The sequence below is a fragment of the Periplaneta americana genome, chromosome 2 (genome assembly GCF_040183065.1).
Source record: "Periplaneta americana isolate PAMFEO1 chromosome 2, P.americana_PAMFEO1_priV1, whole genome shotgun sequence".
Lineage (NCBI taxonomy): Eukaryota > Metazoa > Arthropoda > Insecta > Blattodea > Blattidae > Periplaneta > Periplaneta americana.
In genome coordinates this window covers 111,447,875-111,465,003 of record NC_091118.1, presented here as the reverse complement: position 1 = coordinate 111,465,003, position 17,129 = coordinate 111,447,875, and the positions used below count along the sequence as shown (strand labels likewise).

At 36.2% G+C, this 17,129-nt stretch overlaps 1 long non-coding RNA gene across 1 annotated transcript in view; it reads left to right on the top strand.

The window, feature by feature from the left end:
• Positions 1–17,129, top strand: part of LOC138695291 (uncharacterized) — an 816,951-nt gene that overhangs the window by 174,014 nt on the left and 625,808 nt on the right. The window contains exon 2 of the long non-coding RNA XR_011331118.1: positions 10,521–10,625. This is a non-coding gene — a long non-coding RNA (uncharacterized lncRNA). The remainder of the gene's footprint in view (positions 1–10,520; positions 10,626–17,129) is intronic.

Below are 17,129 nucleotides of genomic sequence, written 5' to 3'. Positions count from 1 at the left end.
TATTATCGAATTATATAGCCGTGGACCATAATTTGTACTGTGTAGTAAAGCAGCAGATGTGAAATATTTAGGTTCAACTAATTTAAGAATTTCATTTCGTCTCGTATTATGAGCATGTGGCTGAGCTACAAATTTCGTTCTATTTTTATGATAGAATTTCATTAAAGAGTATTCATAAATTTGGTCAATTCTAAAAACATTCAATTCAGAATGGATCAAATTTGTTGGATAATCCAGTCGCCTTTTCAAACAAATTTTGATTATACGTTTTTGCAACATAATTAGAGGAAAAAGAGCAGTTTTTGTAATGCCTCCCCATCCAATTATACCATATTGGATAACAGATTCAACTAGAGCCAAATAAACCAAACGTAATACGTGAGTAGGCAAGTAATGGCGAAGGTTTACAAATTTGTAAATTGTTTTACGTATTCTGTTACATAAAAAGGTGATTTGTCTATCCCATTTCAAGTGCTGATCAACAATAATTCCCAGGTATTTCACATCTACAGATTCTTTCAGGCAAGGGCATTTACAGGTTGTAGAGAGTTTACAAAATGAGTTGTGGATTATTAATTTTAAATGAGAAAGTGATTTCAATTTGTTCAATCCAGAGACTGTTAAAGAAAATGGCACCAAAGTAGTTTTAGTTATATTTAGAGATAGCAAATTTGCATCAAGCCAGTTTTTGATAAAATTTATACCTACATTGGCATGTTTATAAGTGTCCTCCCAAGTTAAACCACTGAAAATCACCACCGTATCATCAGCGTAAGAATAACAGGAGCCATTATGTACTTTCAAATCAATGTTTAATAAATCATTAATATATATTAAAAATAGAATAGGACCTAAAATTGTTCCCTGAGGGACACCTATATCAATATTTACATTTTCACTGATATTATCATCAATTTTGGTTACCTGAGTTCTTTTGTTTAAGTATGATTGAAATAACTTATGCGCAATACCCCTGACTCCTATATCAAATAATTTGTCCAGAAGTAAACGATGGTTCACCGTGTCAAAAGCTTTCCTTAAATCTAAGAAAATCCCTAAACATTTAGAACCGTTATCCAACTCCTGCATAATTTTACCAGTGACTTCAATAATTGCGTCATCCGTAGATAATTTATTTCTGAAGCCATACTGATGTTTGGAGAGAATTTCATTTTTCTCTAAGTAATTTACTAATCTGTTTTAGGTATTCACTTAATTCCCCATTCTTACACCATAGCCAGCTACAAGATTTTGAAAGAATAGTGTAAATATAAGTAACGTAATTTGATAACTGGCTTACGATCACTCGTATATTTCTATTGATCAAATTTTCCAGAGTGCTTAAATTGTAACATTATTTAATTATAAACTTTAACTAAATGTCCATGTAAGTTCTTAATAAATTAGCTCTGTCATCACTTATTGATTAGTGTTGCTGAAGCAGTTCAAATTTTTGGTGTTAATTTTCTATTTGTCAAACAGCATCTGAGGAACGTTTTCTAAAAACCAACCGACATACGAGTGACAATCTTGTGAGTTTTCTTTCCTCTCTGAAAGCATCCACTAAACAAAGCAGAGAGACGTGTACATTGGTGTGAATTATCTCATCTTGTGGGTGAAACGAAGCAATCGATGCTTTATAAAGAGGAGTGTAAGGTGTGAAGGAATGTGCGGGATTGTCTCCTATTTCCTGTGACTTTGAGGTGCTGCATGCCTTTCCTTTACTTCTAGTCAGCAAACACCCAAACTCAATTTTCCTTGATGGTGTTGTGACTTAAGGTTCTTACTGCTAAAAGAAAGTGTAAACTGAATCGTGGAAGTGACACAGCCATTATCACTACACGCGACGCGCATTAACTAAAATAACAATTATTGTGTCTTTATTCTATCCGCAGGAAAAATTATTAAATTTACTCAATAACATTTCTTTATGACCGAAAGCGACTGATTACGCTTTAAGATGCTTTTTAGTGGTGTCTTTTTTATATACGAGTTAATTGCACAAGTATACTAATATGTTGTATTGTTGGGGACCGATTACAAATGTTGACTGCAGCATGGTACATAGGCCGGGGACGTGAGCTAGTACGTGGACAATGACTTGGTTCTTCGATCGATTACGGGAATAACAAGGTGAACATAAACGAATCTGGACAGCTCTAAAATTAAATATGAGCTACACAGCATTCCAAAGATATATTTTACGTACCTTTCGTTGTGTGCAGAAAAATTATTATACAATTATTCGTGGGTTTGAGTTTCCTTCTCTCCTTCAGGATCCGTACAATTACAATGCACAACTCACATCTTCAGTGCCTCACCAAATTCCGCTGCAAAAATATGCGCCTGAGAACCTTTAACTTCGACATTATTATTCAGCAGGTACACTGTTTACACATGCTACGGTTGTGACTGGTGAACGTATAGTAAACTTGAAACCACCGTAACTCACCCTATCGGTCCCCATCATTACAAGTCTACTAATAGGTATAGGCCCGTAGCCACGGTATAGGCTTATGTGACATCATAAATGTAATAATGTAAATGCAAAAGTTGTGGACTTAAAAGAAATATATGAAACCAAGTCACCTGTATTTCAGGGAAAGGATATCTAACGAGTTAAAATAGTGGTAAAAGTATATTATTGAATAACTTTCAACATTAAACTATCTCGGAAACATTATTTTCAAATTTAAATATTTATGATATCGCAGAAAATAAATAAATAAAATTTATAATAAATATTTGGAAATGGATTATAGAAGAGATCCAAATTAAACTATATTAAACTATATGATATCAAAACAAATAAATTATAAGATTCGGAAGCTAACATTGATATTTTAAGATGAGAAAATCAAGACTAAGTACAGTCCAAATTAACATTTTGCGGACATATTGAAATTAACAAGATTAGATCGTTAAAGAAATTAAGTTACAAGATCAGAATTAAAAATTAACAATATAGTTTCAGAAATCTATGATTATAGACAATCAAAATGACATGGAAAATGGATGAGAAATTGTTGATTTCCAAAAAATGGTAATATCATACAAACCAAGATGAAGCAGAATAGACCAAGGAAATACATCCAAAAGATGGATGGGTCTTTGAAAATTGCGACATTCAATTAGACTAAAGTAAGAAGAAGAAATGTCAAATGCTGGCACTAAAAAGTACAAAGATTATTGTTCTAGAGATTACGGGTGCTATTCATAGACATTTCGCTAGCCCGCGCTAAGAGCGTGCTAAATTAGCCCCGGCTATCGACTGGTTACTTGTACAGGATTCATATCATATCATATCGCTAACACTGGTTTATGAATACAAAAAACGTTAGTTCGCTGATCACCCACCCGAAGCCCGCGCTAAGAATGCCTATGGATACGGCCCTACGCTTCTAAGTTACTAAATCCTAAATCTTTCAAGTTCATAGAAGTTTATTTAAAACAGGCCTGTTCAGCGCGGACATTTCTAGCCTTTAAACGAAGTGCAAGAGTGACTCAGAATATCTTCTAAGCATGTGCCTACATGCGATTCTGAGATTCCACGTCACTGTTGCAATATGTTTAAAAGCTAGATATTCCCGCCCTGAATAAGCCTGCTTTGAAAACGTAATACTGAATTGTTATGTTTATATACATAGACTGTACAGTATAAGACTTAGTGTAATAGAATATTAGAATAAATAAACAAAATTTTCTGTAATATTTAGCCTAAATGTGTCTAATAAACAGAATTTAATAAGGTATGAATGATAGTTAATCCTCCAGTAATAATAATAGAAATAATAATAGAAATAATAATAATAAGTTAATAATAATAATAATAATAATAATAATAATAATAATAATAATAATAATAATGTATTAAAACAGAATCTACTATTAAGAGAACAAGTAAATAACTGTTTTTATCTACAGATATTTAATAATTAACTGGTATACTACCTATTTAATACCAAAATGAGAATATTCCGTAATCTTATAGTTGTTTGTTCATCTTTAAGTAAGGTCAACCTTGTTTTAACTCTCAATAGTTATGCATACGCATGTATTGTGCACGTGTCTTGTTTCGCATCTATGTCGAAGCACAGCTGAATGATGTTATTTATTCTTTATATACTGTTTTGCAAGTCCTAATGGACCATAATAAAATATTCCAAGTAAATTGTATAGGCGAAAGATTTTTGCGTTTTGAAGGGAAATCAATGCAGAATATACGCAAACTCCCTTTGTGTACATAAGAATGAACTCGTTCACATCTTCGTTGAATTTATTACATCTAAATTAAGCATTTCCGCTTTCAGATAGGCAGCGATCTTGCGGTTAGAGTAGCGGTCAGCTACAGCTTGCCGAGTTCGATCGTTGCCCGCGGCACTGTGTGGATGAATGATTGAAATGAATGGTTGGATGGATGAATGGAAAAATGAATGAATTTATGAAAGTGTAAATGGAAAGAGGGACATTTAAATATAAGAAAACGCGACCTTGCAAGAAAAAATAGGACTGAGAAGAAGAATCTATGTGAGCTCCAAGTCTGTTGGTCATTAGTCTCACTGCGGATTTCGCAGTTCCATTTGAAGGAATATGAAATAATTTTGAAAGAAGAAAGTCCAGTTGAACGTAACCTAATAGCTACCACGTGAATGGGGATATCGAAAGCAAGACAGAACAGCAACAGGGCAGGATCGCGCCGCGGTCCCCGCAGGAGAAGGGGTCCGAGTTCTTGCGCTTTGCAAGTGACACTCGAGTAAGCTCGGCTTAGAGTACCGAAAACGACACGCGAAAGCCCAAGGAATCGGTTTTCAGAATGCGCTAATTTGGAAAATGCCAACATTTAAGTGGGAGGAGGTGTGGGTCCGTAGCCCTGGGGCTCGTTCCAATTTCTGTCTTAGTGCCTTAGGAAAACCACAGGCTTCATGAGTTGTCTTAATTTAGGAGATTAGCCAATTGGCTGTGAAATGATTCCTATAAATTATTGCTCCATCGACCCAGAGGGCATAATGGGGGAAGGGTGGATATTTTTATCAAGGGGGGGGGGAAAGGAATGTCTATCCCAGGCTTAGAGATTTGTTGGGGTAGGGCGGTGATTCTGGCTTCCAGACTAGATAATCGATGCATCGTTTACAAACTTTTCTTCAACTGTCTGCCATCGTGTCCGCCATCGAGTCAGTGTGAGAAGACTTGATCGCCGTCGTGCCCACCACCGCAACCATGTCCGTGCTCACTTGTGTGTGATTGCCTTAAAAACATATTGATTCATTATGAAAATAAAATTAATGGCTGGAATTGAAACTATTGAAACTTTTAAACAATTGATCACAGATGACCTCAGTGTGTTTACTCCAAGTATATTATTAGTTTTAGTGTTTAATTAATAGTTCATAGTATTTTGTTGTTTAATTCGTAAATAACTCTTGTATATATGTAACTCTCATCTAAATCAAATTGCTGAATTCTTTGTAAGTTCATGCATATGTATATACTCTTTTTGCTGGTTGAGTGGAAGAGAAGGCCTTACGGCCTTAACTCTGCCAGCTAAAATAAATTATTATTATTACTATTATGAGCCTATACAGAGTGTTAAAGAAAAAGTATCCAATATTTTAGGAGGTGATAGTATGCATCAAAACAAGAAAATAATGTCTAATAAACATGGGTCCTACAACACGTACCCCTACTTTCTGAGATTTGAACACTTGTTCATAGGAGGTGCTCAATGTGACGTCCATTCATAGCAATGCATTTCTCTGTCCTCGAATACAGCAAACTACCAGATAATGTTACTGTAGTTGACATCCCTGGCATGGAATAATAATACGTCGCAAGGAATATTGAAAACAAAAGTCTGGTTGCGGATGTGAGCAGGGTTCAGCAGAGATGGTGTTGTGAATTTTCGTAATCAGCATGTGTAGGATGATGAAAATCCCCATGCAGTTAAAGAAACAAGGCATCGGCACCAATTTTCAATCAACGTATGGGTAGGCGTTCTTGGCGATAGATTAATAGGGCCAAACGTGCTACCATAGTGATTAAAGGCTGGTTCACAATAAACCGGAAACGAGAATCGGAACGAAAACGAAAACGATAAAATTGTTAAAATGTGTACATTTAAATGTGAGCATTCACAATTAACGAAAAGCTTCCCGGAGCCCGAGATCGGGAACGGAGTGTTGGCCAAGTTTCAACTTTGGCGTTCACGTTTCCGATCACAGCCCACTAGATTCATTCTATTACCATCTAAAAGCTATTTTGTCGTTGTATGTTTTGTAGCAAGAAGACCGTGACATAACCTATGCATTATTTTGTTCTGTGCTGTACATCATGGAGCAAGTTTTATTTCATGAGATTCTAATATTAAAATCCTCATGTTTACGATAAGCGGCGCGCCTCGTATAAAGATGAGAAAATGAAGGAGAATACGTGGCTTTCAATAGCTGCGTCTTTGAACACGATTGGAAGCGAATCATGTTTTGTTACTGTATTGGTTGTATTACACACTACATATTCACGCTTCAATTCAATAACTACTGTTGTGTTCATTTTTGTTCTATTGCAAATGTTTCTTCTCTAATTATTTTAAGTTATGGTAGATTTAAAATAGGTTGTGATAATAAAAATGCATGGGCACATTTATAGTATCGTACCTAATGAAATGTTTCAGTTGAAATTTCGAAGTTGGTTAACCTATGTTTATGTAGGCTGCCTTGTACTCATGAGAGAACGCCATTGGTCAATTATACACAGATAACATCAGAATGCGTAATATCGACTTCACATATCGTTACTGACATACATATCGATATGCATAGTCGTCTACGTTCTCGGTTTATTGTGAATCAAAAATTTTCATATTCACGTCCTCTGCTTCTCGTTTTCATTCTGGTTCTCGTTCCCGGTTTATTGTGAACCAGCCTTAACTGGGGATCGTTATCAGGACTTTATTAACGTATGAAGACAAATTTCAAAGAATGCGTGATTCCTTACGCGGAAGAGCAGAGGAATGCATTGTCATGAATGGACGTCACATTGAGCACCTCCTATGAACAAGGGTTCAGATCTCAGAAAGTATGTGTTATAGGACCCATGTTTATTAGACATTATTTTCTTGTTTTGATTCATATTAGCACGTTCTAAAATATTGGATACTTTTTTAACACTCTGTATTTTTCGACTGTGCAAATGGAAACTTCGCAGTCTTCGTCTGATAGGCCTATATGTTTTTAGTTTATTCAAAACTGGTGCATGCGTGTTGAAGCAGAAGCATACGTACAATCTTACCGCGTAAAGTTTTTCTTTTTCGGATAGTAGTAAGATGAAACTTAACAACTTTTATTCATAGTCAAGGCCATGTCAGAAATTTATAACCACGTGTGGAGGGAATGCGTATATTTATACTATAGCGTATCAAGATAATCCAGCTCTATTGAAGTATTTGAAGGTACACTCTACATTTTGTCTTCTGTTTTCGGGTCAGGCATTGATCAATGTTCTCGGCAACAGTAAGATCAAACACAGACAGCGCAAAGTCGCCCCTTCTCAGTGTAATGGGTTTCCTGGGGCTTGTCGTCCCTGTGTCTTCGTTAATGGGGAAATATAGTCGGTGGAGGAGAATGATGGGCTCACACAATCGATATGTCGGATTGTGTGTTCAAAGCTTCGAGATTGTGTACCGTCTTCATCCGTACTTCTAACTTGGATGTAAAAGGTACAATGTAAAGTATCTATATACATGCAATTTAGGCGTACAAGAAGCGAGGAGGTAGAATTTCCATGTTTTCTAGATCTCTTCACTAGAGGAAGGTACAATAATAAGCATCATGAACAGATCTCCTTTTATCCCGTGAAAGATCCGGTAGAATATTCTATAGGAGGCCGACTTCGCCTCAGAGACATTCTAGGAGTTATGGCGAACTGAAAAGTCTACCTTTGCTACTGAACTCTTTTCTTCTAGTCCTCACCTGTCGCTCTATCGACATTTAACTATAGTCTATTGATCTCTGTCCTAATATGTTGTGGTGTTTTTGCTTTCCCTATACCAATGTATAAAGATAAGACGAAATGTAGTCCACACCTGTGCGTCTGGCGCGAAACCAAGTGGCCCGGGTTCGATTCCCGGTCGGGGCAAGTTACCTGGTTGAGGTTTTTTCCGCGGTTTTTCCTCAACCCAATGTGAGCAAATGCTGGGTAACTTTCGGTGCTGAACCCCTGACTCATTTCACCGGCATTATCACCTCCATCTCATTCAGACGCTAAATAACCTAAGATGTTCATAAAGCGTCGTAAACTAACCTACTAAAATAAAAAAAAAATAAATGAAGAAATATATTGTATTAAGGAATAATTTTAGAAGTACATAGTTAGCCTTGGACCTTCGTTGTAAACAGAAGCAAACGCGGTTACAGTGGACAAGAGTAGGCCTACGTTATTTGATAAATAGTTATGCCTTGTTCGGTGATAAAAAGTTTAATCGATGTATAGGTTGTGTATTTTTAAAGAAATTATATCAGATAAAAAATCAATTTCAATAAAATTGAATGTCGGTCGTTAATAGAGTACCTATTTTTGAATGGATTCTCCAGCAAAGATTTTTAATTGAACAGAGAACCTTTCTTTTAATTTTTGATTTGCAATAATGAAATAATACGTTCTCGCTGATGTTTCATTTCCGCATAGATGTTCAGCGTAAAATAGGGCACGACGTATTCGAGTTTCTACCATGCAAGTATTTATTGTTGTTAGCCACCGGCGTCGGTTAAGGCGGTTGCTTGCCGGTCTGAAGTTGCGTTCGGGAGCGGGTTCGATCCTGGCTTGGGCCGATTACCTGGTTGGGTTTTTCCGAGGTTTTCTCCAACCGTAATGTGAATGCAAGGTAATCTATGGCGAATCCTCGGCCTGATCTCGCCAAATAGCATCTCGCTATCCCCAATTTCGCTAAATAACCTAGTAGTTGATACAGCGTCGTTAAATAACCAACTAAAATAATAAAAAAAATTGCTTTTCCTCGGCACTGCTCTTGAGCTTCTTGAAGACTAACTGAAAGATAGGAAGGAATAGTAACGATCACTGATAAAAAATATGTTAATAAATTGTTAATGGAAAATATTTAAATGGATTATAATTTAAAAATAAATGAACATATTTAAACAAACATGAAATTACAGCCCATTCGCTTCCGGAATGCTGATGAATATGTCGATGCTGTTACTTTTATTGGAGTTGGGATATGTAGTTGGGACAAGAGACGAAGTAACAGCCGTATCACATATATACTGAATCTCAACTGAGTTAGCTTTGAATACTATGGGAAATTAAAAAAAGAACTGTGTAGGATAAAGGTTGGTAACATTATGATACTAATAATATTATATTTCTTTTTGAGAATTTTTTATAATTTTACTGAGCGAGGGAAAGATCGTTTTTTTTTTTTTGCGTCAACGTATTAAGGGAATGTTCATGGACAAGGTTCAGCGCAAAACCGGTCCTTCTCTCGCTCAGTAAAATTGTAAAAATTCTCAAAAGTACTATCACAATATTATTAGTATCACAATATTACCAACCTTTATCCCATATAAAGAAATATATACGTATACATACATTTTATTACTGTTAACACCGTTCCTCTGTTTCCAGTTTCAATTCAGTTCTAATATATGTCCTCTTCTAGCAACCTAGCCTTCATTGCATCTTCCACCTCGTCTCTCTATCATTATCTCGGTCGTTTCTTTCTTACCGCAAGTAGTATCCATTCTACAACAGAATTGTCGCAGGCCATGTAACCTCATTCGTCCTTTTGTGTGTTTGGACCATCTAAGCATCTTTATTTCCATTTACTATTAATAAAATTGTGTCTTTGAAATTAGTTACCTTCCTGACTCCCTTATTTCTTATTTTCCCTAATTTTTGTTTTCTACAACTTCTCCTTAGGCCAGCGATACACAACTGACGAGAGAGGGGTGGAAAGCATGGGGAAAGAGTTGGTCTGTCCACAGTCCACCGGCGTTGAATGGCGTATCTGTGGCCCGTATGCAATTACATATGACAGACACTGAATATAAATCCCCTACCAAGGCAATGACGCGGAGGTGGAAGGAAGGGGTGAATGACGTATTCCGATGAGTGACGTAACGCCACAATTGTCGCCCAGTTCTGCATACCTGCCTTAGGTAATACGTATATGTAGCAAGAAGCTTGCCCCTAATTCTATGATTAGTATCCCACATCTCAGATTCATATAATAAAATGCTGTGAATAATAGTCGTATACACATATCATCTTTGTTGTAATTGCGATTTTTCTGTCCCACTATATCCCATTTATTTTTTATATAAAGAAATAATACACCAATAATTAATGAGTACCTAAGAAATACAATATTCAAGATGTACGGGCATTTGGTGACTTCATGTACAAGGCTGATAGAAATATGAATTTAAATAAAGATGTCTTGTGTTATTTACTTAGTGAATTGTTTGCTGGAAGTTCATGTTTTTAAAACATAAATATTTTCATTTCAGGTACTATTCTCGTATATCTTGAGGACAGCAATCGCTTACTCTGTCGTACTTAGCTGCTGTCATGTGTAATCCAGACTCAACCCCACCTACCCCCTGCTGGAGAAGGTACGTCCTAGTAACTAATAGCTTAAAGTTCAGTTAATTTTAATCGGTTACTCTCTTCACTTGATAGGATCAAATGAGTGGAGTTACAAATAATTTATTTAGAAGTGTACTAACACGCTCCTAGATTCTCAGCTACCCTCTTTGTTCCGTTGACATCTGTGCTAGTGTTTAAACACTGGTGTCTTCTACCTAATCTACCTTAACAGTAACTACGATATTCCACTTGAGTGAACACTCTGAGCTTTAAATTTTTGCAATTAGATGTTAAAATAGACACCTATTTTCTTCCAAACACCGTTCTGTACACCACATTCAATATCTTTATATCTCTATAGTTCTGTACTACAGGGTTCAGCATTTGGTTCTGACGATGTTCAACATGCTGTTGTTAAGGGACTATAAGGTTTAAAAATTAAAAGAAATAACACAGTAGGCCTATGTAGTTTTAATAATGCAATTTATTGGAATGTCTTCATGTTTTGAAAATTACATATTTAAAGTGATCCCCTTGGTATCTTATGACCTGTTGTAATCTTACACGAAAATTGTTCATGACACTTTGCAATAAACCTGGGGTTTCGTTGATTTCTTGCAGTTCAGCCTGTATCCTGTTCTTCATATTATGGACAGAGTGTGATCTGGATTGAAACACTCTTGCTTTGAGGTGTCCCCACAAAAAGAAGTCAGGAGCTGTTAGACCTGGGAATCGAGCCGGGAGAAATTATGCGTCCTAGGAAGAAATTTCTCAACAATCGCAGTGTGTCTCTGGCAGTATGGGCCGTAGCCTATCTTGTTGAAACCACATGTCATCCCTGTTTAGTGTCGGCCTGGTTGGCAACTTTGTATAGCGCTGGCCTTCTATGCCCGAGGTTGCGGGTTCGATCCCGGGCCAGGACGATGGCATTTAAGTGTGCTTAAATGCGACAGGCTCATGTCAGTAAAAGAACTCCTGCGGAACAAAATTCCGGCATCACCTGCGACGCTGATATAATCTCGACAATTGCGAGCGTCGTTAAATAAAACATAACATTTAACATTTTCCTGTTTAGTGCACCTTTAAATGTCTGTAACATCTGTCGATACCGTTCACACCATAACAGCTCTTTCATTTCCGTCTTCGAAAAATAGGGACCAATTATGACTGCAGCAGAAACAGCACACCATACGGGCAGGCATGTCAACTGATGCTCATACGGGCAAGCGCACGCTTCAGAACTCAGGAGAACCTGAGCGCTTTACAGCGGGAAGGAAAGAGACGGACGAGAGAGGTAGAATATACCGCTTGGTAGAGCTATATATAGGGATGGCCAGCACTGATTCAATGAATAATGAGAACAGAACTTATTAAAATTATATCCATGTTAATTTTTAGACTTCTCTGAGAAGTATAAGTGCATTAAAGAATTCAAGTTTCAATTTTAATGCTCTTTTTCACGAGTTTCCTTTTTATTCAAAAGCAGTATTTTCTCAACTTTTTACAGAAAGGTGAACTTTTCAAATAAGTATATTTATTTAGTAGCCTTATAGGTACTCAAACAATGTTTTCGTAAATCTAATATATCGTAAATATGTATTACTGAAGATACGTATTGAAATTTTTGAAAATATTCGCTTGGAAAATTTTTGTAAGAAAATGAATTAACAAAGGAACTACTGTTACATCATAGACTAAGATACGTGACCATGTATTGTAAAAACGTCAGCTCTGTAGCTTCAGCAGATTTCGAGAAAATAATTTAATATTCTGATGATAGGAAGTTGCGCACCAATATCACCTTAAAAGCATAATGCGATGAGGGTTTTGTTATGTAATATTAGTTACGGTTGAAACATATACCCAGGTAACTTTGCTTTGTACTGTAATATTGTTTTGATTAGTTTATTGATTAATTTTATAGGACTAAAGATATCATCAATATCAATTCCAACTTACCATGTCATGCTTAATCTCTTTCTTTGGGATATCACTGTCTTTATGAATGATGTTTCATTCACTTAATATAGTATAACTTTACTACTATGAAATTTATGTGAATATTCCTTCTTACTCTTTATTATGTTACTAACTGCATTATTAAGAAACTGGTGTTAGAATTTTGTTTTACAGACAATATAGATAATAAAAAACAGCAAATAGCCATATAAAATAACGACATAAAATTTTACGTTCTATTTGAATTTTGTGCACCACTGTTTTCTTAATCCAACAGACTCCTTATTCATATACACAATCCTTCTTCCTTCCATGCCTAGCGGTTGTTGCCCGCGCACGACGTCAAGGTCAGAAAAATGCGCTTGCTTTGACATCACTGCCATACGGTCACCCTCAAAGCAAGAGTGTTTCAAACCAGACCACCCTCTAGCCATGATCTGAAGAATAGGATACAGGCTGAAGTGCAAGGAATCAACGAAACCCCAGGTTTATTGCAAAGTGTCATGAACAATTTTGGTGTAAGATTACAACAGGTCATAAGATACCAAGGGGATCACTTGAAATGTGTAATTAAAAAAAAAATAAAGACACTCTAATAAATTGCATTATTCAAGCTACATACTATGCTATTTTTTAATTTTTAAACCTTTTAGTCCCTTTAAAACAGCATTTCGAAACTCGTCAGAACCAAATGCCGGACTCTATATAAGAACCTATAGGCAGAAAAAAACAAATAAATAAGTAAATGAGAAAATACTAAAGGAAAAAAGTATCATATAAATGTGATGTAGCCAGCACCCTTGAGAAATTTTTAAATCTTGATTTGTAATTTGGCAGTCGCAAAGTGTATCGAATGCAACGCTTAGTCTTCCACTTTCATTTCACAAGAAGAATATTTGTGGATATAATTATGGTGATTACATATAAAACATGAATCGAAATGGTGCGTGAATCCCTGAACGCATAATTCCCCGGTAGGCAAACACTAACAACTTGTCATGTGCCTTAGAAGTGGAAACAAATGACGGCACTGTTTCTGTCATCATCTGCGAGATTTGTCATCGTTAGGGGAGGAGCGGGCAATGTGAGACGCTTTATTTCAATGCGTGTGTTGTTTCACTGCAACAGAAGTGACAAATTGGCCAGGCTAATTCCCGCTGGAAAATAAAAGTTTTTTAGGATCAAAGCTAACACAACAGGATATTAGCTTCAGTAATCTCGGCATGTATTATAGAGTGAATCAAATTGTGGCTAGGCCTATTGCCGAAATATTAATGGAAAAAATATAGGCCTACCAGTCGCCTATACTATGATACTGGTGGTGTTTTGTGACTGCTTGGTTGCCGACGGTATGGATTCGAATTTCTTTTATGCAGTAAATTTATTACTTGTCCGTTTACAATACTATACAATACGGAGAGTTGTCACATAGATGATACAGACTTGGTTGGGGAATTCATTGGTAAAAAGTACATGAAAAGTAAGAAGACAAATGTCCCGTTTTCCTTTCTCAGAGCGTCTAGTCCTTGAAATAAAATAAATGTAGATAATATTTTTAGCATGCCTAGTGTAGCATTTCCTTTGATCCAGGACCTTGGAACTTTTTGAGTAGTAGTTTACAAAAATAATGAATGAAACACTGATTCGTAACTTTCACTAATACAGTTTAAGTTGAACAAAAATTGTGTTCACAAGTAATAACATAGTCTCTTGTGTGAAAGTCTCAAGTTTTACTCTAATATATATAAATATATGAATATACAAATATAAACATATATATATATATATATAAAGCAATATCCTCCAGAGGTCGAGCGTCGTACAATTGGATTATGTGCCATAATACGGTAGTTTGAGTAGTTTTTTATTCAATGCAGATAATTATAATGAACTTGGTTATAATAATTTTAATAGGTTGAAGTTTTTAAGATCTTATTTTAATGTTGGAACTTTTGACTAATTTAATTAAATTACTGAATTGATATCTGAAAGAAATAACATTTGTGACTAGTTGCAGGAAATGGGACCTAAAGTCGGATTTACCATTTTTTTGTGGTTTCAAAATGAGGATGAAATACTGAGCATTTAAAAAAAAATTCATGGTTCTAGGTGCTATAGTTTTTAATACAGTACTTATTGAATGTTGATGTTATATTATGCACTTTTCGAGAAAAATGCAATTAAAGTCTTCATTTGTTTTCTTAGCAACTATAAGAATTGTTTAGGTATTTACGAAGTACTGTGTAAAACTACGTCCTAGTTTAGTATGAAAAAAGCCTACAGGTAGCACTTGATGTCAAAACATAGAAGTGCAGCTTTTACACAGTAAATTCGTTATTTGGTCTCCTGTAAAATTTCCTTTCACGACTTTATGCCCCTTTTCGCGCAACGGGTCACATTTATATCTGTAGTAATTAGTATTACTAAATGCATATTTGTGTTAAGAGAAAGGTTTCCCCCAACCGTAAGGCAATTGTCAGGTAATCTATGGCGAATCCTCGGCCTCATCTCGCCAAATATCATTAGCTATCACCAATTTCATCGACGCTAAATAACCTTGTAGTTGATGCAGTATCGTTAAATAATCAAGTAAAACAAAGTATGACCACTAAAACTAAGACGTTAATTTCAAGATATATTATAAGCAGTAATGTCTTCTTACATTGAATATACTGCACACCTCCATTTCGCTCTTGTTCGAACGTCTGCCATTGATTAGTACCACCGTTATCATGTTACAAGTAAAATGTGGACTTAACGGAAAATCTGTTGGTCGCCCAGCGATGACTGATGCGAGACTAACAGACCACTTGGTCTATTACGTATTTGAAGGATGATGATTGTGTTGCTGCTTGCAGCTAATGATGATAATGAATCAGTAATATATCTCCATATCAAGAATTTAATATTCTTGATAAATGGACGCAATGTTCTTCTAGCCAAGAATATCATATTACTGACGCAGATCTGTGTATACTGTCATGGAGGCAAAATATTTATACCAATGATACCGTATTAAGACATCATCTCATCATAGCCTATAGATTTCAGTTACCGTAAAAAAGAAAATAAATTGTATCAGTGAGACTATATGAAGAGACCGTCTCATGATATAGGTCTCTGAGTGTGTGTAGCCCTTTCAGATCATACCGTGATGTCCTTAGAGAGTATGTTACAGTGCTGGCAGCCAAGGCCGAAAATTTTCTCATTGGTGAGTACCGATATTTCAATTTAATACGTCAGCATGGAATACCGACACTAATAGCACTGTTTACTTAAATTGTCTTTGCATACAATAATTCGCAATAAGAAATTTACTGAAATGTGAATTTTGTTACTCATACGACTTCGTACTTGCTTTTTTTGAACTCCGTTGCGTCTTAGAGGTCCCAATAGTTTTCCGACAGTCTTCGCATCTGTGCTTGAGCGGGGTGAGAAGGTAGTGAACGGGAATCAGTTTCGTTCCTCCTCTTTTTTCCATTGTTAATATGTTTTTGCTGAGACTTCCCTCCGCCATTTCTCTTCCTTGACACCTGGATTTCGATTTCAATCTGTCATTTTAGATAGCTGCAGAGAATCTCATAGTTGTTCCATGTCTGGATGACATCACTGGCGATGCTTCTGACAGAATCTGAAAGGGACACATCTTTCCTCTCACTTCATTAGATTCAGTGACGCTCTTTTTGCCTCGAGAGGCCTTAGCACCAACATCATTTCCTTCTTTGTTTCTGACAAAAGGTCACGAAGTCACTAGTAGGCGATAGTTTTTTTTTAATATACAGACAGAGAAAACGAAACGAGTTGAAATGTGTAGCAATTATTGATCGAGTTTCTATTTTCTTGTTAGAATTTTACTTAATATTTCTTAATATTGCAATATTTACTGCCTTTTAACCAATTTTAAACTTAAGAAATTAACTTTATGAAAAAATTAACGAAAACAGAATTTGCAAAGAAATATATTTTGAGTTCTGCTAAAAGTAGTCTGTGTGTATGGTGATACGATTTTACAGCGATCTGGCTCTTCATTCAGATGGTCCTGGTTCGATCTTTTACCAGATCGTGACCGAAATTGTTGTTGAAAAAGGACGGTTTTTCTCGAGGTACAGTAGTTTTCCTCTTTTATTCAGCCAGCACACTCAATCTCCTCACCGTTTCATTCATCTATCATCTGCAGTAATTGAAAATAGGCTAGGGTGAAGCCTCCAAAGTAGAGCAGATTTCCGATGTTGGTATAGGAAAGGCTTGGGACTCCGAACCCTGGGTCTTAGCGGATACTGTCTACGGATGGGATCTGGCTCTGTGAGGTCTAAGGTAGGATGACCCACTTGTCATCATCGTATTCACGAATGCTACCCACGTAACCTATCTGACTTGGGCAGTCATCGCATACGTAGGATCCGTAATGGACCAATGTAAGCCTTAGGGCATGGATCCGTCCCGGGTTCGGAACTCTAAAATTCAGGCGAAGGTATGGTTTTATTGTATACACATGGGTAGCAAAGTTAAATACGTTTCATTACATTGTACTTTGAGACACGAAATTGTGCTTTCAAAGAGGGAGGTGAGCT